Here is a 22,799-nt window from a genome sequence, read left to right on the forward strand (position 1 = left end):
ATAGAAATTGTGTATTAAAATGTGTTAACTTCTTTTCACTTATGGATTCTGTGAATTTGCAATTTAACAAGGGGTGCCCAAATGTTTGCATACAACTGCATGTGTCTAGGTTTGCATCTATTTATACCTGCAATGGACTGCCGTCCCATACAGGGTATATTCTGCCTTGTGCACATTGTTTGCCAGGATAGGTTCTGGCTCCCCTACGACCCTGAATAGGATGAAGCTATTTTAAAAAATGGATGGATGAATAAAATTGAATAAAAACTGATTGCATATTCACCCCCCTTGAGTCAATATTTGATAGAGACACTATTGTCAAAATTAACAGCCTTGAGTCTTTTTGGAAAAGTCTCTACCAGCTTTGCGCATTGGAACATATTCTTTTTGCAAAACTGGTCACGTTCCTCAAGGTAGACTTGTGAACGGCAATTTTAATCTCACGCCACAGATTGTCATTTGAAACAAGCTTTAGCTAGGCCGCTTCAGAACACTTCAGAAATGCTCTTCTCACCTGGGTACAAAGTTTTTGACAACAATCTGTTCTGCACAGATTCACATTTGTACCACATTTTTTCCATTTCTTTATTATGAACATAATTAAAAACAGCACTTTGGAGCACATTCAACACCTTTGAAATTTTCTTATAGCCTTCAACCGATAGGTGCTTTTCAATAACTCTATCCCAGATTTGCTTTGAATGTTATTTTGGTTTAATGATATAGCTTTTGTTTGGAGCTCTACTAATCAACTGGGGAACCTCCATAGGTATACTTAACCTGAACTCAGGTGAAACACATGGACTCAATTCAACTAGTTTGTGATTTCAAAGTGGTTGCACTAGAGCCTATTTAGGTGTGTCATAGCAAAGGGGGTAAATACTTATGTAATTAGTTATTTTCTGTTTTATATTTATAATTAATTTAGGAGGATCTGTAGAATTTTGTTTTCCCTTGGACATTATAGAGTGATTTCTGTCAATCAATGGCAAAAAATCCCAATTAAACAAAGATAAATTTATTAAGTGTAATGATGCAGATTAGGGAAATGCACAGAACAGAGGCAGGGGAGCATCCATGAAAATGGCTGAATCAAGGAGTTTTACTGAAGGTCATGACAATGCACCGTACACTTCATCAAAGCATTACAACAGAGGAATGCAGAATCACATCACGTTCTTAATAACAAAATGAACTAGTAACAACTCACAAGGCAGGAGCTGGATGCACATTTATGTGTTCGTTTTCTTAAAAACAAACTCATAGATTTATAGAACCAGACAACACTTTCCGTGGTCTAATCGGGCGCACACAGGAAAAGATTTGGTAGCAAAATGAGTAAGTAAAACACAGTGAGACAACACTGTCTTTAAAAAAGAGTATTGATCATTTTTAATCAACATTGACTTCAAACCAGCAGAAACAGAACAATCTCAGTGTGATGAGTGAGTTTGTCTCCTACTTCTACAACTTTTTTTTTATATTTGGAGTTATGGATGTGAGTTGCAGTCTCATGTTTGGCTCTGCATCCAATCTGTTGCGATACTTTATTATTGTGAAAACGTACAACGAAAATCCTGTTTCACACAGATAGGTGGTCGCAAATGGGAGAAGAACAGAAAGAGCTTTCTCTGATAACACTGGATATTCGTTTTTGGAGCTGCACCAAAACTCTGCCAACTGTAGTTCATTAAAAGCTGTTTGTAAGGAAGACTCTGAAATCAGGTCAATAAACTTCTCATATTCTTGTGACGTGAAGTCTTGAGGTTTCCCTGAAACTATAAAACTACGAAAAACTATGATTTTTAACCCAGGAGTAATTTTGCAGTTTTTCATCCTGCTCATTTAGGAAGTACTGCATGACAGATTCACGTAGGTCGTTTAAATGTTGGATGATTCCTTCAGTGAGTTCATCAAGCACTGGGGCGTCCTCATCAAGCTCTTCAACTCCAGTTGTATTAGTCGGTAATGGTTCGCACAAAAGAAGGTCCTCTTCCAGAGACTGCTGGTTCTGATACCTCACGAACACAAGCAACACTGCTAGTCCTGCAACATCTGTGGACTCATCCATTTGTAGAGCAAAGAACGCTTTAGGCGGGATATTAGTTCAGTCCTCACATCTAATGCTAAGTCCTTTATACGGCGAACAACTATCATTCGAAAGGGGAACTGCAGATATCTGCTTAACATACATTTTGACCAGATTGATAGCACATGGCTTTGCGAGCTTTTCTGCTATTGTGTGAGCTTTTCCCGCACATGCGATATGATAACTAACAATGTAAGATGCCTCAGTGTTTTTTTCTGTCACAGTCTGTGATGCCTGAACCATAAACATTTTTGTTTTTAAAAATTAATTTTGCCTCCGAATGAAAAAATCAGTGTTCTTGCTTTGTCAATCTGGATGCATACTTTCAAAATGATGGCACATTTTAGCAGGCGCAATCGAGGTGTTCGGGAAGACTTTCGCACATGGGACGCATTGAGGGGAACCTGCATCAATGAATCCAAGGGATAAATAACTGTCATCATATTTTAGCCTTTTCCGAGTTCCAGGTTTATTTTGGAGCAGGCTGGCATTCTCCCATTTCAGTTTGTCTTAGTGTCTGTTTCTCAGTTTCCACATCCTCAAAGCTTGAAAACTCAGTTGTCGCAGAGGATGGTAAATCCATATTAAATAATGAGTTTGAAGACCCGGGTATTGCTTCATAATTTTTTGGGGTGGATTCTTTTGCGGAAGATGGTAGGCCTAAATCCATATTCTCTGAATGTTGGAAGTCCCAGATATTGCTTATTTTCTGGTGTGAATTTTTAATTTCCCTTTTTTCAGCTACCGATCCATCACACTGATAAACAGACAACTGAATGACGAACAGAATAGCACACTGCGAACAACTAGTAACAATTCACAAGTCAAAACTCAAGAACTCAAAAACCAACTGAAAAAATAAAGGCTACCTCTTCTCTTTTAATAAGATTGCTACATGTTCTGGAATATTTGTGAATACACAAGAAACAAACAAAGTATGATTGGTTGCAGAAGCAAATAGACATGTCTAATATCAATATGGCTGACATTAAGATTGATTCCGATTGGTAATTGATTCTGATTACTTCATTAAGATGTGTCATCACAAAACATGGTACCGCCTCAACCCTGGAAAATTCTACTTATTTCTACAAATTTCTTTAAAAAAATGTATTTTCTGAGCAAGTAATGAAACAATAATTTAAACAGAAATTACTAGTAAATTCTATCAACTAAATGCATTTTATGGATTTTTAGCTTACTTTAACGACTGTCGAGTCTTTAGAGTAGGGGCTAAGCATTGACCAGGATTTGAAATCAGGCATTTTCTGTCAAAAGCCTAAATGCCTTCTTATACCACATTAAGCATTCACTGTTCTGCCTGGCAGTTTTGAAGTAGTGCAGTCCCACAACAGAACATTTTAAAAATAGTGCAATGCAGTGGGGTGGAGTGCGGTGTGCATAGCGCAATCTGCTGCATTATCCAGCATGTATTACAAATGTCTGGATCTGTATAAAACCAAAAGAGGAGAAAGCTGCCTTCTAAACTAAATAGAATACAACCTACAGTTAAATCTCTCTCTTTATAAACCTGGATGCTACAAAATGAATGGGAACACATCTCCCTATGCCAAAAATGTACCCACAAACCAGGAGAGGCATTTTTAAACAAGGGATTATTGATATAGGAAATTAAGTTCCTAACAACAATAGAATAGCAAGCTCTACTAACAACATTCAAATATTTAACAAATCTGGTCTTCGGAATCAGGACAAGGAGCTCTTGCCTTCTGTCTTTCTGTTCCCTGTCCTCCCTCCTGTCTTGTTTCTTTTTCTTGTGTGTACATGCTTGTTTGTTTTTATGCTATCCTAGAATGTTGATGACACTCTCAATGATTTACCTAGATTTTAATTAACTAAGGCTGGTGTTCTTAACCTGGGGTTCGCGCAGTAGGCAATAGAGACAGAATCAACCAATGGTTAACACACACCACGGCGGTAAACGGGACACGGGACAGGTATGTGGGTTCAGGGTGGTTACACATCAAAGGACAATAACAGAGGTAAACAATTAACTATTATATATATATATCTGCACAGTTAAGACTATTTACATTAGCAGGGTGACTCAGTGGTCACTTTGTGAGCCCACAAACCATTCCCAAGATTCAACCCCCAGCCTGCTCTGTGGTGCGCCCGGCGAGGGTGCTACATTGATTTCTATTAGGTGGGCCACAACTGCATTTATATTTTTGCATTTTTTTTTCTTTTGCGCAAGGTAATAATAATAATTGCTTATACTTATATAGCGCTTTTCTGGACACTCCACTCAAAGTGCTTCACAGGTAATGGGGGTTCCCCTCCACCACCACCAATGTGCAGCATCCACCTGGATGATGCGACGGCAGCCATAGTGCGCCAGAACGCTCACCACACATCAGCTATCAGTGGGGAGGAGAGTAAAGTAATGAAGCCAATTCATAGATGGGGATTATTAGGAGGCCATGATTGGTAAGGGCCAATGGCAAAAGTGGCCAGGACGCCAGGGTTACAACCCTACTCTTTTCGAGAAACACCCTGGGATTTTTAATAACCACAGAGAGTCAGGACCTTGGTTTTACGTCTCATCCGAAGGACAGCGCCTGTTTACAGTATAGTGTCCCCGTCACTATACTGGGGCATTAGGACCCACATGGACCGCAGGGTGAGCGCCCCCTGCTGGCCCCACTAACACCTCTTCCAAGGTAGTCGTTATTAGCCTTGCAATGGAGCATTTTTTAATAGGTGGCACTGTAAGAGTGAGAGCTAAAGATAACGTGGAGAAACGCACAGCAGAAAAGTCTGAACAGAAAAAAAACTAAGAAAATGAGAAAATACAACAAAAAGTGCCTAAAGTACGGATTTACACAGACAAGCGATGGAGAGGATACACGACCACTATGTGTGGTTTGTTGCGAAGTGTTCCATCAAATTCCATCAAGGCCAGTGCAACAAGCACACGCCAAAAAAGAGTTGCACTCTCAAAAATGTTAAGAATCCCTGAACTAAGGTAAAACCAAGGTAAACTTTATGATTGTTTACAGATCACCTGATGCTTTGATTGCTGAATCTTAGCAGCCATCTCCTTGCTTTGAAGCTCCTGAGAACTGGAAATGTTGACAATAGCCAGGTGTTACCTACTGCAGTGGTTCTCGTACAAAGAGCGTACCAGAGCCCCCAGGTGGTACGCTAGATGACCCTGTAAATTTGGTGTGTGCACTGAAAAATTAGGAATTAAAAATTGAATAATTAAAAATTATGTAAATTCTTCATCTGTAATTTACTTAATTGGTTTCAGAAAGCTTGAGACAGGTTTTCAATCTTTTTATTTCAATAAAATTAGTTTATGCGTCAAATACGCACCCTAGATACTTAGCTACATTGATAGAGAGCACGCTAATACTTGAGTGTTCATACTCCTCTTGAGCTTTCAGAGACACAGCTTAACGCCACATTCGCCAACAGAATAAGTGATCGAAAATGAATACCTCGCAAAAATCAAGTATTATGTCATGGCTGAAAGGAATAGACGCCAAGAGTACTGAAGCCAGCTCCGACAGATCACGCACACCCGTTGAGAACGAGGAGGATTAAACATCGGCCACTAGGGTTACCATATTTGAACATCAAAAAAAGAGGACACCCTGAGAAACTTTCCTATTGCTTTATCTGGGAAGGGGGTCGGGATGGAGAAGGTTTTCAAAATATCCCACATTTTATGTTCATTGTGATGATGTTTAACTGTGTGCAATGCTTAAGTCCCCTCTGCTGCAATTACAGTATCCTCTGTTTTGCTGCCAGATTTTACAAAATAATCTGTTAATTTGGATGATGAACTCTCCCCTTGAATTGCCTTTTTGTGTTCGTCTGAGTCAACATGAGCTTGCAAGTCAAGTACACCTTTATTTGCCACGGAGACAAAAGTACCAGGCTTACACACCAAATATTCAGCTTCCCAGTCTTCTCTCCCACTTCGAAAACACGGAAATTTATTTTTTAGTTCTGCTGTGAATTTACACGTTCGCTCTGGCATTGTGTTTGAGGGTAGGAAAACGAGAAACAAAATAGGGAGCCTTCAAAGGAATTCTTCTGCACTGCACAGACTGAGTAACGACACCGATATTGACGCCCAATTTCGCTCTCTCATGACATAATCATATACATACAGGATGAAAACTGAACGACAACGTGGAGAGGTTAGGAAATTCTCTCACTTTCTAACTATCTTTATAACTTTTGTTAATTATTCTTCATCTTGAAAATAATGGGATCGGACATTTTGGGATATTTGAAAATTCCCCCCTGGACACAGATATAAGGATCAAAATAGAGGACATGGCCGGGAAAATCTGGATGTATGGTAACCCTATCATCCACCTACACTAGCTCTTCTGCTGAACCTGACACAGACAGCACAGCTAGTGTTAGCAAGTGTCGGAAAACGGCTACAAAGGGGTACGATCCAAATTAACTAAGTGCTCAGCACTATTTTTATTATATGTGTGTGTGAGTGTTTGTGTGCGCTTGTGCTCATGTTGTGGTCATTGAGTTTTTGTGTGGTTCCTATGAGAAGATGACTTGTAGGTGGTACTTGGATGCTTTGGTTTGATCAGGGGTGTAACTGGGTCCAAAAAGTTTGAGAACAAATGACCTACTGTATCTAGAGTCTTAAAGACATTTCAATAGTCGCAATAGTGTTAACAATGTCACACCAATATGTTTGAGTTTGCCCTATGTGTTTATCTTGAAATTTAATGGAAATGTCTGAGTGAAATTTGTTGTTAATTTACATTTTGTTTTTAGTCTGCCTCAGAGCCATATATTAAAAGTGCAATAGCTAGAATCTGAAAGTTTTCTCTCCATTTCTGTTTTTCTGGACAAATGGCCCAGAGTGGCCCAAATCCACACTAAGGCCTACGTATTGACTATAAATGACCATACAAAGTATAGTTAATATATTTTTTCAAACCAATATCTCTTAAGGTGTTTTTTAAGTCTGAAATGTTACCTTGTCTATGTAACACTTTTAAAGACTTTGATCATGGAAGAGAAAGGAATCTGTTGTAATGCATTGTATGAAGTAATGCTAGTAAATCTTCTAAATGACAAAATTAAGCAAGTATATTTTACTAAAAAAAATACAGAATGTTGAACAAATTGGAATTTCACTGCAGTCTGCAAGCTCCTAAGATGCCACAAACTACCAGGACTTAAACAAAAACTCTGGCATATCGTTAAAGATGAGGGTAAATGATCGCCCAATCACACTGGTACTGCTTTATCGCTTATTCACACTCTGCAAGCTTTAAACACTGCCAGGCATTTCCTTCTCCATTGTCTGGAATATTGGCTCGCTCCATAGGAAGTGGGCCCATTGTTTCCTCTCTCTTTCCTGCCTGGCCAAAAAAAAAAAGAGGCTGACTATTTGTGCTGCTGCAGGAAGAGACCGCCCATCTGAGAAAGGGTCAGAGAAACTACAACTGCTCCAAAGAGAAACATTAACTACTTGATCTCTGGGATGACTTTACCTCTTTGTTTTCAAATTTTATCACCGGATTTGCTTTTAAATCCGCACTCTATAGTCTTGAACTCCATTCATTCCACTACAACATTTGTTTACGTATTTGGGAAATCTCAAACTGTTGAACACTGGCCCCCACAAATATCCAGCTTTCCTTCAAGGTCTTGTCACATCCTTCCTCACCATCTATCCAGGAATGGTTCAGTTTTCCACAGCCAAAAATTGAAAGGCAAGAAACAATGTTTCGATGCCATGGCCTTCAAAGGATTAAGGATAACCTACAAGCCTATACTGTAGACTGAGTATGAAGTACTTGGAATCTGTATAGAAAAAGACTGTATCATGGAAAACAATGAAGAATAAGACCAAGAAGAGAAAATAAAACAGCAGAAAGACCACTGATAATCTGCTAAAGTTTATGACCACTGATAAAATTGATGGTATTGTAAAGATTAGTTGAAAAGCTACTATATAGTGTAATTTCATTGCAATTTACACATTGTAACTTCAAAATGTATTAAGAGCTACAACATTTTAAATACATACTTCCTTTGGCATGCTATGAACCCTCAGTCACTCAACAGTTTACTGCAGGTCGGGGTCGTGTAGCAAAGGACATTGTGATTGTCCTCTAAATAACACTCAGCTTCATGTTTCATAATAATGGTGAAAAGAAAAAGAGAAGGAGGGAGTGCAGTGTAGAGTGTCCAGACAAGACAAAATCTGCCATGACTAAATTAAAATAATACAACAGGCAAAATGTGGAGAGACAATTCTTCCACTAAAGAGATAAGCAATCCACATAATTGCTTATCCACATAAGTTACTTTTGTAGATTGGAACAGCATCTGGGAAGAGTGGGAGGGCTCTCTCAAGCAGGAAAGGCTGCAGCACTACTACCTTGTCAGAAGCTCTGTCTTGCCACTCTGTCTCTAAGTTCCCATAAGGCCTGCAAGGAGTTACTCTGCGACTGACTACATGCTAACATAGCAGGAGAAAGAGAGGACGAAAGGACACCTAGCAACCCGAGTCTAAGAATCAGCTCTGACACCTCATCATCACGATGTTCCTCACACAGCAGTTCATTCTGAGCTTCACTTCCCAAACAAAGCAATGCAGGATGGGACACGCTGAATACTTAAAGATCAGGGTCAGACCCTGTTCAAACAACTGAACCAATGATCCCAAAATAAAATATCACTCCAGGTCAAACAAGTCATCCTTCTCCAATCCAAGCCAGTGTATATTTTTTTAGAAAAACAGCACAATACCCTTAAAAAAGTTTCAATAATCTAACATATGGATAAAAACAAGTAATTTTTTTAATTTATTTTGAAATCAATAAAGTGTGGAAAAGTGCAATACTCCTACCAACAAGGAAAAAAAGTATTTTAAGCTTTCTGCCATTTTAAACCACAAAAGAAAATACACAAAATCCCAGACAATTAAATGCACAATTTACATACTTCAAAAATATATATAAAATCAGTTTATACAAGTTCTTAGAATGCTTGTGGTGCTTTTTATACCACCGAAACCATGATAGCAAAAAAATTAAACCAGTTTTTCTGGATTGACAGGATAGTAAGTCACCTGATAAAGTTTCATTTCAGTTAAATCTTACACATTATCAGTCTGGGTGAACTAAATAGCAGACTATAGTCAGAGCTCAATTTAAGATCCCATTTTCCTAATTCCAATAAAGCCAAGAGCAAGACCTTTTCAGTCAGAAAGACAAAATACTGCTCTAACAAGACACCAGCTGGTATTTTAATACCCTGCTGTTAAGCTGAATGCAATTTAAATGGAGCATTCAATCTCAGTGTAGTGTGCTTCAAAGTCCTTAATTAACCTCTATGCAAATAATCACTATAAATGCACTGTACTGTTTATTGCTGCAAAGTCAGTATTTACAATTTTGAAGTTTACTTTTTTTGGCAGCTAGCTAGTATTCTTCAGCAGATGAAACATCACTTTAATAAGTGAATATGCTAAGGATGGGCTAATTGTGATTTCTAATTCACACAACACTTTTTGTCTAATTCAGAGTGAAAAAGGAAGGGATGGGAAATAACTCTCCCTTGTAACTGAGACCCCACGATAATATACAAATCTCTAAAAGGCAATATGGTACCCAAATGCAAGCTTGAAACACAAGCTACAGTTATACAAAAGTAAAAACAAAGCTTACATGCTGAAATGTATCACAGCTTTAACAGAAAAAAAAATAACTTGCAGATTCAGTATTAAGAAATAAATGTGCCAAGAACTTTTCTACAAATAAATAATCTGAAATGTACTATGAAACCTTGATCCTCCAGGAGTCTTGTCCAGTGTCTATTATACTATCTAATAAGTCTATATATACTGCAACTGAAAACATGAAACCAAACATTTTTAACCTGGTCTCATACCGTCTTAATGATGAAAATCTCAGTTCATCAGTTCCATAACATCCAATTTATCTGCATTCCAGGAGCTCCATAATATCTTGTACTACTTAACGCACCGCACACTGCCCTCAACTCTGCGGAATCAGACGTGCACAGAGATGTGATTGATCTTGTTGCAAGGTGACACACACCATACTCTGATTAAAGGCGGCATTCTCTTCCTCAAGACAAATACCAGTCATTTTGTAGGTGAGAAGTCTGAGCTCTGCCGTCAAAGGATATGTCAAAAAAATCGTGGTCATTGTGGTAGTGACAGCACAAAGAAACAGGAGGCTATATATAGCACTAAAAGCAAGATTATTATGCCAAGATAACTAGCCATGATTGTGACAAATTTAAAGCTTAAATTTAAGAGTTTTTCTTTCATCATCATGTAAATAACTGATAAATGCAATGAACCAAGAAGGAAAAGTTGTTGTAAAGACCTATCATACTGAGTAAGGTAAATGTATTGGGGTTTAATTCTACTTTTAACAGGACAGGTTGCCTAGAAGTCAAGCAAAGTCACACAACAGAGGTAGAAAGTTTTCAGGCTCAAGATACATTTATTATGTGCAATTATGCAGATTAGGAAAATGCAAAGTACAGAGGCAGAGGAGCATCCATGAAAATGGCTGAATCAAGGAGTTTTACTGAAGGTCATGACAATGCACTGTATACTTCATCAAAGCATTTCAACACAGGGATGCAGAATCACACCATGTTCTTAATAACAAAATGATAAGATAAGATCTCTTTATTAGCCATATACAATTTCTTGCATTAGGAATTCGTCTTTTTCGCATACCCCAGCTTGCTCTCCATGAGACACAGACACGGAGAGAAGCTTGGGGTCAGAGCACAGGGTCAGCCATTATACAGCACCACTGGAGCAGTTGGGGTTAAGGGCCTTGCTCAGGGGCCCAACGGAGTAAAATTCCTTTGCCAGCTATGGGAGTTGAACTGGCAACCTTCCAGCCACAAGCACAGATCCTTAGCCACAGTGTCACCTCTCCGCCCCGTGATGAACTAGTAACATTTCCCAAGGCAGGAGTTGGATGCACATTTATATGTTATTTTTTTCCTAGATGGGTGCAAACCACCACAAAGGCCCATGTCATTCAGAAGTGCTCTCTTCCTCTCATACTAAAGTTCTAGAAATAGTTTTTTTAGAAACAAAATGCAACAGTTTCTAACCAACCATAACTCCTCTTTGGAAGAGTTGCTATAGACATACTGGTTCACCACACAGATATTTTAAAAGCACAGAAGCTGCTTGACTTTTCTTTGAAAGACACTTATACGTATGTGCTTCTTTTGCGTGATAAACTAAAATTGATTAAAATTGATGTTTGGAAGCCTTATGTGAAGAATGGAGTAAGGGATATGTTTCAGGAGAATTTCTCTCCCTATTCTCCTCCCTACTAATAGCTGGTGTGTGGTGAGCGTTCTGGCGCACTATGGCTGCCATCGCATTATCCAGGTGGATGCTGCACATTGGTGATGGTGGAGGGGAGTCCCCATTACCTGTAAAGCGCTTTGAGTGGAGTGTCCAGAAAAGCACTATATAAGTTTAAGCAATTAGTATTGCACATTTTTCCTGTATTTGCTTTGATAAAAATAGCTAAAAAGTTTCATTGGCCCCCTCTGAGTCCCACTGCTGTTAGTTTCAGCAAGTTACCTCTAGTTCCTGATCTTATTATCTTAAGATCATGACCTTGTGATCTCTCCTGATCTTAAAGCAATTTCCTCTGTACAAGTTCATGCTTTTGAGAATCTACTGAAAAAAGAACTACACAGCAGTCTTCCTGCACTGCCACAATTAAGAATATATTGGAGAACAATAAAAATCCAGAATGATGTTACATTTAACATTTTAATTGTGAGTTACACAGGGCCAAAATCCACTGTTAGAGAAGCTCATTTTAAATAAAACATTACAAGTTCAATTGCAATTCATATATCTGCCAGTATATTTTTCTTTGTGTGGTCTCAGAACTAAGGCCAGAAAGGAATAAGAGGACTAGTAATCAAAAACATTAGGAATAAAGATGATTTTCAAGTGTATCTTTTTGTTAAATCAAAATAAGCTTTCACCTGCTTCATGAACCACAGCATTTTAGAAGCTTTCAGTAATATGACTACAGTTCTTTGTAAAACCACCAGGTGGAGCTGTGAAACCTTAACGTGACGTGTGGAGCATGTGGGATGTGACCAGACAACACCTGGTTTCGAATCCTGGTCTATGCTGAGGGACACAATTTTTCTAATTATAGAATTTATGCTGTACATTGTTTAGACTTTTATTAATTTTAAACTGTTATTATGCTGTAGCTTGCGAACATGTGCCTTTTTCAGCTTTACATTCACAGAGAAAATTCAAAGGTAAATTTTGGTAGCAGAAAACAAAAACAGTTCTGTAATGCAATACTGCACACACAGTAATCTAATGTACACACAGCAGATGGTAGTGATAGCTAAATATGAAAATGAACCCAACAGTATTTTACCCTCTTCATAAATATTTTATGCATCAAAGTCTTTAAACTTGGTAACTTACAGTGGGTTGTAGTTTTAAGGTGCTTGCTCTTATATTACAAAGTGTATATACTGTACTTCATAAAAAGTTACAACGTTTCATACATTTCTAAGAATACGTAGTAAGAACACCACTTGCTGTTATTGTAAAAAAAGGTTGTAGTAATTTAATACCACTTAATAATTATATTAATATGGAATCATGTAACTAAGCAGCTAAAATATCACAGGTGGACATTTCGGAAAAATTCTGACATCCGTTTCTTTAAAAAAAACTTTTATTGTCCTTGTAGTAATGGACAAAGCACTGCACCCAATGGTTCAAAGTGCAATCAGAGTATTACTTTCGGTTTGTTTCTTATATAGTGAACCAGAAGACAATGGAGGAGAGGAACCAAAAACTCCTTAGTAAGGAGAAAAAAAAAACTCTAGGGGTCCAAGGTCAACTGGCTGCCCAGCCCCTTTGGGTATGCTAACATTATATAATTAAAAAAAAGAAAGAAATGAATGAGGGTATTAATCCATCCATCATGTCTTCTGTATGTCAGTACTCCATGCAGATTTCTGTAGACCAGCAAAATCCTCCTAAACGATAGCTATATCCACGATGTCCCTCTTGGATCCATGGTAGTGATGCAGCATCCAACTCAGTTATACATGTGTTGGTCCTGTTATATCCTGACTACAACCAACAGAGTCAAGGAGAGACGAGACATTTTACTGAAGGTGTCTGTCTGTATGTCCATACAGTATGTATGTTAAAGTCACCTAATATTACAACTTTGTCTAAATTAATAACTAAATCAGAGAGCAGTTCAAACAAATTTGCAAGACACAATTGCATATGGTCTTGGGGGTCTGTACACTAAAAGAATCTATGTAGATGATTTGGGTGAGAGCTTCAAATGTGTGAAAGTCATTAATAGTTTTTAATTTAATTCTCATAGACTCACTGAAGATGTCTGCAATACCACCTCCACGCCCTGAGCAATGAGCTTTCTGTAAAAAAGTATAGTCATTAGGTGAGTCTTCAACTAGTGTCAGTGGATCTAAGCCAGGTTTCTGTTAGTAGGCACAGGTCAGACAGAGTTGGTGTCAAGCACCATATCATTAACCAGAACTGATTTGAGCGAACATTTAGCAGTGAGCATTTTATGGTTGTTTCATGTTTTAAATGATTTAGGTTTACCAGTGTAATGGAGATTAAATTGTCAACAGCTCCTAAAGGAACAACTGAATTTTAATCTAGGTCTAGTGATCGTTGCAATACTCTGTCTATTCACACTCATATCTGGTTCTGAATAGTAATGTGATTGATGGGATGCCGTGTGGTAAAGAACCTGGGTTGGTAAAGAAGGTGAACTAGAGGTGAGAGACAGCATGTGATTTAAGATCACATGGCTGAAGCCTGGGTGGTGCTCTTAGTAGTCAAGCAAGCAACTTCTCTGCTACATTTTGGGATAGAATTAATGATCCCCTCTGGTTAAGGTGGAGACAATCCCTTTTATAAACGCCAGGCCTATCCCCAAAAATGTCCCAATTATTAATAAAGGTTATTCTATTGGATGCACACCAAGTCTCTTACCAGCGATTTAGGGAGTATAACCTACTATAGGGTACATCCCCTCTGTATAGGATTGGTAAGGGACCAGACAATTAATTCCAACATTTTCTTTGTGCTCTTTTGCACGTAGAAATGAAGTTGCTCTTTAACACGTCGGATTGCAGTTACTTTATATCATTAGTTCCAGTGTGAACAACCAAGGTGAAGACTTCATTGCTGGAAAATTTGTCTAGTTTCGCCTCAATGTAAGAAACTCTGGCCCCAAAGATGCATTTTACAGAGACCACTGCTTTGTGATGGTTAGGAATGCTAACATTCCTGATTATCGAGTCGCCAATTATGAGCACCTTATCCGCATCGACAGACGCGCTGCCTAAAGCAGAGAACCTGTTGCTGAGTCAGAATGGTGACTGGTGTGAAGGGGGTCTAGTCTTTGAGCTCTTAGACCCCCGTCTGACCGTGACCCAGGGCTCGCGTGTGGTTGCTGCTGATGCCAGCGCCGAGCTGGAGACAGCTGGGCCGGGAGGGACTGCAGTCAGTTCTGAATTGACTGAGTGCTCCGACTGAGCTGAATCTATCCATCCCTCAATCTGTTTAATATCTAATAGTGTGCTAATGCGCCCCTCCAAAACAGAAATTCTGTCCTCCAACTCTACAATAACTAAACATTTCTGGCATTTAAAATTATCTATATTGTTGGTGGAATGCTGTACATGCTGCACGACTCACAAAACACAGGAGTGCTCTCTGTGGAAGACAATCACCACACACCCTTTGTAAGATGCACTGTCGGAGATTGTCCTTATCCTGTCCAAGCCAGGTGGTTACTCATCTGGTTTCGGAGTTTGTTTTGCAGGGAGACGCCAAATGCCTAAGCCAGTTGCTGAAAACCGGGCTTACTCTCTGCAGTTGGGGTAGTTAATCGACAACAGTGAACTTAATCGAAATCGAAGTTAATCGAAAACATGAAGTAAAACATAATATAAAGAGTGTTAGTTCTTATATAAGTATAGTTAATTATAGATATAACATGAAATTATTATGAAAATGTCCATATCTCTCCAAACCAATGCGGCTTTGTGAAAAACTGTGGAACAACAGACGCCATATACGCAGCCCACCTACTGATGGAAAGGCACCACGAGAAGAGGAAAACGATCCACATGGCATTTCTCGACCTGGAAAAGGCATTCGACAGGGTGACGATCTCATCTGGCTGGCGCTGCGACAGCACCACCTCCCTGAAGCCTATGTCAGCTGGACAAAGCTCCTGTACCAAAAGGCCACTACTTTAGTACGTTGCGTGGCTGGAACCTCAGACACCTTCCCGATCAATGTTGGCGTCCACCAAGGCTCAGCCTTGTCTCCTCTGCTCTTCATACTTTGCATGGATACAGTGACCAAAGATATCCAAATGAGGAATCCATGGACGCTATTGTATGCCGACAATGTTATGATAGCAAGTGAAACGCGACACGGGAAGTACAGAAATGGAAGACGCGCCTTGAACAATTCGGGATGAAATTGAACATCAAGAAGACGGAGTACCTGGAATGCGGTGATCAAACCGATGGCACAATCGCAGCTGGTGGGGTCCAACTGAACAAAGTGACCCAGTTCAAGTACCTAGGCTCATGTGTCAACTCCGACTGCACTAGCCTCCAAGACGCCAAGACGCAAGTCAGCACCGCTTAGATGAAATGGCGGCAGGTCACTGGAGTACTGTGCGACAAGAAGATCCCTTTGCACCTAAAATCCAAAGTATATTGCTCAGTGGTCAGACCAGTGGCCCTATACGGGACTGAATGCTGGCCAACGACAAAGAAACATGAACAGGCACTCCATACGATGGAAACAAAGATGCTGCGATGGACCTTCGGCTTGACAAGACTATACCATGTCATGAATGAAGAGGTGCAAAAAACACTCAAAGTCGCCCCAATCACTGAGAAAATGAGGGAATCACGCCTGCAATGGTATGGACACGTGCTCCGCAGCAATGACACATTAATTGGAAAGACCACCCTTGAATTGAATGTGGAAGGCTGCCGGCCCCGTGGACGACCATTTACGCACTGGATCGGCTGAAAGACAACGTGCGCCTCGCAAAAGTCACCTGCCGAGATGCCGCAGACCGTACGAAGTGGAAAAATCGGTGCAAACAAGCAGACCCCACATAAGTGGGAAAATGCGAAGAAGAAGATATATAATATGAAATGTTTGTAACTCAGCAGTAGCAGTAGCGGCGTGCACGATCCATAGTCAAGGACTGATGTGCTGTTCCCTTTTGTAACAAGGATACCCCCTGGAAATTAGACACAAGAAGAGTATTATTGGACAACGTTGTGTGGCTCAGACTGAATTTCTCTGCAAAGAGAAAGAGGAGACACATTATGTATCGCCTCTTTTTACACTTGTAAGAACATTCCAATGTTAATACTGTGAGACATATTTGGGTAATTTGGTAATATTTTTGGTGCGAGTGAAGTTTTATTTAATCTCTGACCCAGGGAAAAGTGCGGTGTGGACGGTTGAGGAGAGAATGCAGGCTCACGCTGTGTCCATTATTCTTGATTCTTTGTCTTCTTCTGGCTTAGTCAGCTAGTTTTTTTTTATTTTATTAATAAAGTTTGATAATCGGCCAGTGAATGCTCTGTTGTCCTTCACATGAATGCCTGAAACATTTTACCAAACCCAGGATTTTACAATACGATAGGGAAGATATTATTCATAACCTTTTAAATCTGAAGCTATTAACTCTACTTCACAACTGCATGACAAGATCATGGTTTCGACATAAAAAAAATATTTTGATTGGATGAGAACGTCATGATTGTTCCGCAAGAGAGTGAAACGACAATTTGCTGCAATTACCATCAGGAGAAAAAAAGGTTTATTTTTTAATTTATTTGTGGCTGCTACTTTTGGCTGCACCTTATTTATTTGTGGCAGCACCTTTTGCAATGGCTGGATAGTTAACCCTTCCCAATTGCTTTGTCAGTCTGTCCATAGGGGGGAAGGGGGGGCTCTCCTTGAAACCCGACACTCTTCCGTAAATGAAATATTTAAAAAAATGCCAATGTTAACATATTTACAATTGGTTGAAAATAAAAATGGTGGTCAAGTTCTGTAAACTGTCAGCATGCGTAGGCGGCGAAAGATCAACTAAAGAGGGAAGAAAAAGCTTTCAGAGAAAACAATCTTTCAGATGTGAAGAATACAGAGCCTCAATTCAATTGCAGCCTAAACATTTCCCCACACACACTCCCCCCGCTGCAATTGGAATATACACAAACAAAGCACTGAAAGCTTTACAGTATATGGTCAGGTGTTTCGCAGACGCAGGGATAGTAATTCTGGCTTTATGAACTCGCTTACACCTGGGATTCGCTTTATTCAAAATAAGGCTTTTGAACATTGAACCAGGTACTAGATATTGTTTAAATAAAAACTGTGAACATTTTCAATAATTGTAATCTTTAAAATGCCTGTGGTTTGAAGGCTCTGTTTCATTTGTTGGCAGAGTTATTGACATCTGAAGCATCCTGTCTCAAAAATAGGAGTTTAAGAAAGCAAAGGTCGTGAAAACGGTGACAAATGACCCTGAACAAAATAGAGTTTGAAATTGTTATTAATAATAATTTAATATCATTAATAGTGATCAGATACGTGATTATAGTTTGATTTCTGTGCCATTTCTAATATCGATTTGCTATTGGCGGGTATATTCACAGACATTTTCAACATGTCGCTGGCCCAAGCCGTAGTCCTCACCTGCTTCAAGACAACCACCATCATCCCAATACCGAAAAAAACCACAGTGACATGTCTTAATGACTACCGACCGGTGGCACTAACACCTGTCATCATGAAGTGCTTCGAGAGGCTGGTCATGAAGCACATTAAGGACAGCATTCCAAACACACGGGACCCGTACCAGTTTGCCTACCGGTCCAACAGATCCACAGATGACGCAATCTCCATTGCCATGCACACTGCCCTATCCCATCTGGACAAAACGAACACATACACAAGACTACTATTCATCGACTTCAGCTCAGCTTTAAACACTATTATTCCAGAGAAACTAGTCAAGAAACTCAGTGCACTGGGTCTCAACACCACCCTCTGCAACTGGATTCGGGACTTTCTGACAGGCAGACCTCAAGCCGTCAGGCTTGGTAACCATACCTCCGGCACCATAACTCTGAACACTGCGGTCCCCCAGGGGTGTGTGCTTAGTCCATTACTCTACTCCCTCTACACCCGCGACTGTAAGGCCAGACACAACACCAACCCCATCATCAAGTTTCCCGATGACACCACAGTTGTAGGTCTGATCACAGACAATGATGAGAGGGCATACAGGGAGGAGGTCAATCTCCTTGCTACATGGTGTGAAGACAACAACCTCACCCTCAACGTCAGCAAAACCAAGGAGCTGATCGTTGATTTCAGGAAACTGCAAAACGGACATCCCCCTATCCAAATCGACGGGACTGAAGTGGAAAGGGTCGGAAACTTCAAATTCCTTGGCGTCCATATCACCGAGGACTATCTGTACTACTTATCATCTGAGAGCTAGCTAAATAGCATTTCGTTATACCATATACCTGTATATGAGTATAATGACAATAAACTTTAACTTGAATTACTTGAACTTGAAGTTGAATTATTCTTGATTACAATTGTAATATATTGTAACAAAATGGCCAACATACATGTTGTACAAGCTGGGTGCAGAGCGGTGACGTCACCTCCCCCCGCACATAACAGGGATGTTGGCCACCCAGGGTAGAGAAGGTTTTCTTTAGCTCAGCCGGCAACACCCCTGCTGAGCAATGCCAGAAACCTGGGTTCGAGCCCATGCAGTGAGAGACGAACTGGGGCGGGAGCGGCGAGGGCACAAACCCAAGAACCCGCATTCTCTACAATATCATTATGAGAGAGTGCTGAAACAATCATGAGCAATCATGAGTGAAAGAAGTCAATGCATATGTTTACAAAGAACGTGGAATACGGTAATGCTTTGAGCTATAAAAATATATTACATTTAGAGCCTTAAATTAATATCGTTATTCTTTAGATATGTGATTACATATTATATTACTTATTAAGCGGATTCTAAACAGTATATGTTTTTTTACTGCAATAACGAGCGCAAGTATTCATAGAAAAGGTTAAAACATTACCTTAGATAGGTAGATAAATTTAATATTGTCAGAACGAGCACATCAAAACTTTTCCAAAATAACCACAGTAAGTGACCTAGTGAAAGACTTTGATGCATAAAATGTTTATAAAGAAAGTGGGATGCTGTTGTGTAGTTTTTATTTAAAATACCACTATCAGCCATATACAGTTCGTAGAGTATATTTATATTCCTAAATTAATTTAGTTCATGACATTTATGACATTCAGAGACATTATGCTCCTGTTAGTTTTATGCTCAGCTACCAAACTTTCCCTTTAGTTGTACATTTCCATATTAATATATCATATTAATCAGATTTAAACATGCACAGCAGAGAGATTAAAAGAAGCAATCGTTTCACTAACAACTAATGCACCACAAGTGCCACCTGTCGGCCATTTTGGCCAGCCAATCACTTACCGTGGTAGGCTGTAGATGTTTTTCTGCGGTACTGGGTTTTACCCTGCATTTTGAATGGCTGCATCTGCATGTTTCCAGCTGCTGCTGTGTAAACATTACATTAGTGGAGTTAAACTCCCACCAATTCTCACCAGGTTTAGGACTGGGGTCCTAAAGATGCCATGAAGAAAAGTATTCACTTAACTGAATACCAATTGTGATGCCACAAATTAAAGAAAACAATGTTATTCTAGTATAAAAAAAGGACAGCTGAGAAATAGACCTGCTGTTGTTTCATCATTTCATTCATTGTGACTGAAGCCAAAAATTAAGGATTAAATAGTAATTTCCATGCTCAGGCCAACAAGATTGTGTTATTGATATATTACTTATTTGGTATTGTTGCAGCAATATATACCCAGTATTTTGGAAAGGGAAGAGCTTATTGTCATGTAGCATCAACTACACATACATGAAATACATCAACAGTATCAGCTAGATCATTTTTTCTGTTTTATGATGATATCTTTTATTTCATTTCCACAATAATGTTATTGTAAATATGGAAATTGCATATGCTTCTTATGTCAAAGTAATGACATAACATTCATCTTTAATTTTTTCATAATACTAGGCATGCAGTCTAGTCTTGCTTGATAATGGTCTGTTATGCTGTGATAAAAATAATAGCCCCACTTTAAAAAGTAATTTGGAAAATCAATGTATTTCTGTATTTTACCTTATTGTATTATTTCTAATACGTATTTAGAATCTAATACTAATGATAGATTTTTTTTCTGAAAATGAGACATTTTGTTACATCTTTTTCTAAAACAAAAGTGGGAAAAAATAGACTTGGAGAAAGCAGCAGTATTAACCATTTCAGGTATCACTGTGTGTCCCATGAGAACAGACTGGTATTCTCTGACTAATAGTTGCACAACTAGGGTCTTCTAAATAGTTTTTTAGTACAGCAACTAAACACACAAAAAAGTGGATGTATCTACCTCCGTCTACTTTTATCCTCTCTGTATCATTTTCTGGTCTGAGAATGGTTGCTCTTCAACTAGTAACATGATTTTATAATATGGAAATATGAAAAGTTTTATCACATGAAAAGTGCTTTAAAAATACTAACATAAATATTAACCCTGTTTAAGAGGTAAAAAGTGGAAAATATAAATGGGCTAAGGGCCAATACAAAACAGAGATTCTACATAAGTTAAAACTAATACTGCACTTTTTACAGTTATAGTACTTAATTCTGGCACCACAGTTTTGTTATTCTGTACCTCACAGGGTTCAATCTTTACGCAGAAATGATCATGAGGAAATTAGATCTGGAAGAATTGGAAATCGGTGTGAAGATTGGAGGCAGAAATATTAATAATCTCCGCTATGCTGATGATACAACATTACTGGCGGAAATGGAAGATGGCCTGAAATACCTCATTTTAAGAATCAAAAAGGAAAGTGAAAAGATGGGTCTCCACCTCAACATCAAAAAGACGAAGATCATGACAACAGCTGGAAATGGAGCAGTCAAAATAACCATCAATAATGAAGAGATCGAATGCGTCAAGGTTTTCTGCTTCCTGGGATCCATGATCGACCGAACTGGAGACTGCGGCCCTGAAATCAGGCAACGAATTGCGTTAGGCCGTAGTGCGATGCTGAGCATGCACCAAATCTGGAAGAGCAAAGACATCAGCCTCACAACCAAATGCAAATCGGTCCACGCTACTGTGTTCCCCATATCAATGTATGGGTGTGAAAGCTGGACCCTGAAAAAAGCTGACCGAAAGAGGATTGATGCTTTCGAGCTATGGTGCTGGAGAAGACTGTTACGGATACCATGGACAGCAAGGGTCACCAATAAAGAGGTTCTGGAGCGCATCAAGCCAGAAATTTTGCTTGAGGGAAAGATCACCAAACTCCGGCTCACTTATTTTGGTTACGTGATGCGATCAGATTCATTGGAGAAAGCAATGATGCTTGGAATTGTCAGTGGGACAAACAGACAAGGCCGACAAAGAACGCGGTGGCTCGACGCCATCAAAACGGACACTGGCTTAGGCATAGAACAGCTGAAAGAGAAAGTCCAAGACCAGAAAGCGTGGTGAGAGATGGCCTATAGAATCGCGGAGAGTCGGATCCGACTGACCGGATAACATCATCATCACCTTACAGGGAGAAATTGTGTGCTATTTTTCAGAATGTTAAATGTAATAATTCAGATGAACTTGTCAGATATGCTATAAAGGGATGGTTTTGAGCTTTTGTTGCTGATGAATACTTACCATTTAACAACTTTATGCCAGTAAAGTAGTACAAGTAAAACTACACAAAATTTTCTCCCCTCCTTTTCCGCCTTCATTTACTCCCCTCTGAACACAAAAAAGGAAAACCAGGTTGCTGTTGTAAATGGTGCTGGTGGTCCAGTTGGTGGCACTCTTCCTCTGGAATAGACCTACCAAAGAACTGTGAAATCTTAAGCCATGATTTTTATGATCATTTATATTCATTCATTCATTTGCATTTTATCGTACTATTTATCTCATGTATTACTCAGTTTGTACCTTCTATAGCATTAGATAGTTCAATAGCGGAGCGGTGGCGCTGTGGCTAAGGATCTGTCCCTGTGGCTGGAAGGTTGCCAGTTTAAATCCCACAGCTGGCAGAGGAATCCTACTCCGTTGGGCCCCTGAGCAAGGCCCTTAACCCTAACCGCTCCAGGGGCGCTGTACAATGGCTGACCCTGCGCTCTGACCCCAGGTACGCGAAAAGACGAATTCCTAATGCAAGAAATTGTATTGGGCTAATAAACTGATGTTATGTTAATATACATCATTCTTGTGCATTATATGGTTAACATGATCATGTTATAAGATTAGCTTTATTGCATCACTAAAGATTTTGCTCTGTAAGAGCTACATTTGCCTTTAAACCTGTGCCTACAAACTTTTGATACTTCATTGTAGAAACTGTGATTTCCAAAAATGCCTGGGATAATGGCATCTGCTAAATAAATTAATGCAATGAATAAATACTTAAAATGTTTTTAGTACTTCAGTATGTAAAAA

The 22,799-nt window shown here is 39.3% G+C and overlaps 1 protein-coding gene across 7 annotated transcripts in view; it reads right to left on the reverse strand.

Annotated features, from left to right (window-relative positions):
• LOC148648895 (disco-interacting protein 2 homolog A) overlaps positions 1-22,799 on the reverse strand; it is a 306,696-nt gene that overhangs the window by 231,493 nt on the left and 52,404 nt on the right. Inside the window, exon 1 of one of the 7 annotated variants that reach the window (XM_088607243.1) lies at positions 10,004-10,127. The exons of the other annotated variants lie outside the window; for them this stretch is intronic. The gene's annotated coding sequence lies outside the window, so the exon portion shown is untranslated. Of the gene's footprint in view, positions 1-10,003; positions 10,128-22,799 lie in introns of those variants that run through there. 7 annotated transcript variants of the gene reach the window in all.

The sequence above is a fragment of the Lepisosteus platostomus genome, chromosome 14 (assembly GCF_059453375.1).
Source record: "Lepisosteus platostomus isolate fLepPlt1 chromosome 14, fLepPlt1.hap1, whole genome shotgun sequence".
In the NCBI taxonomy this organism is placed as follows: domain Eukaryota; kingdom Metazoa; phylum Chordata; class Actinopteri; order Semionotiformes; family Lepisosteidae; genus Lepisosteus; species Lepisosteus platostomus.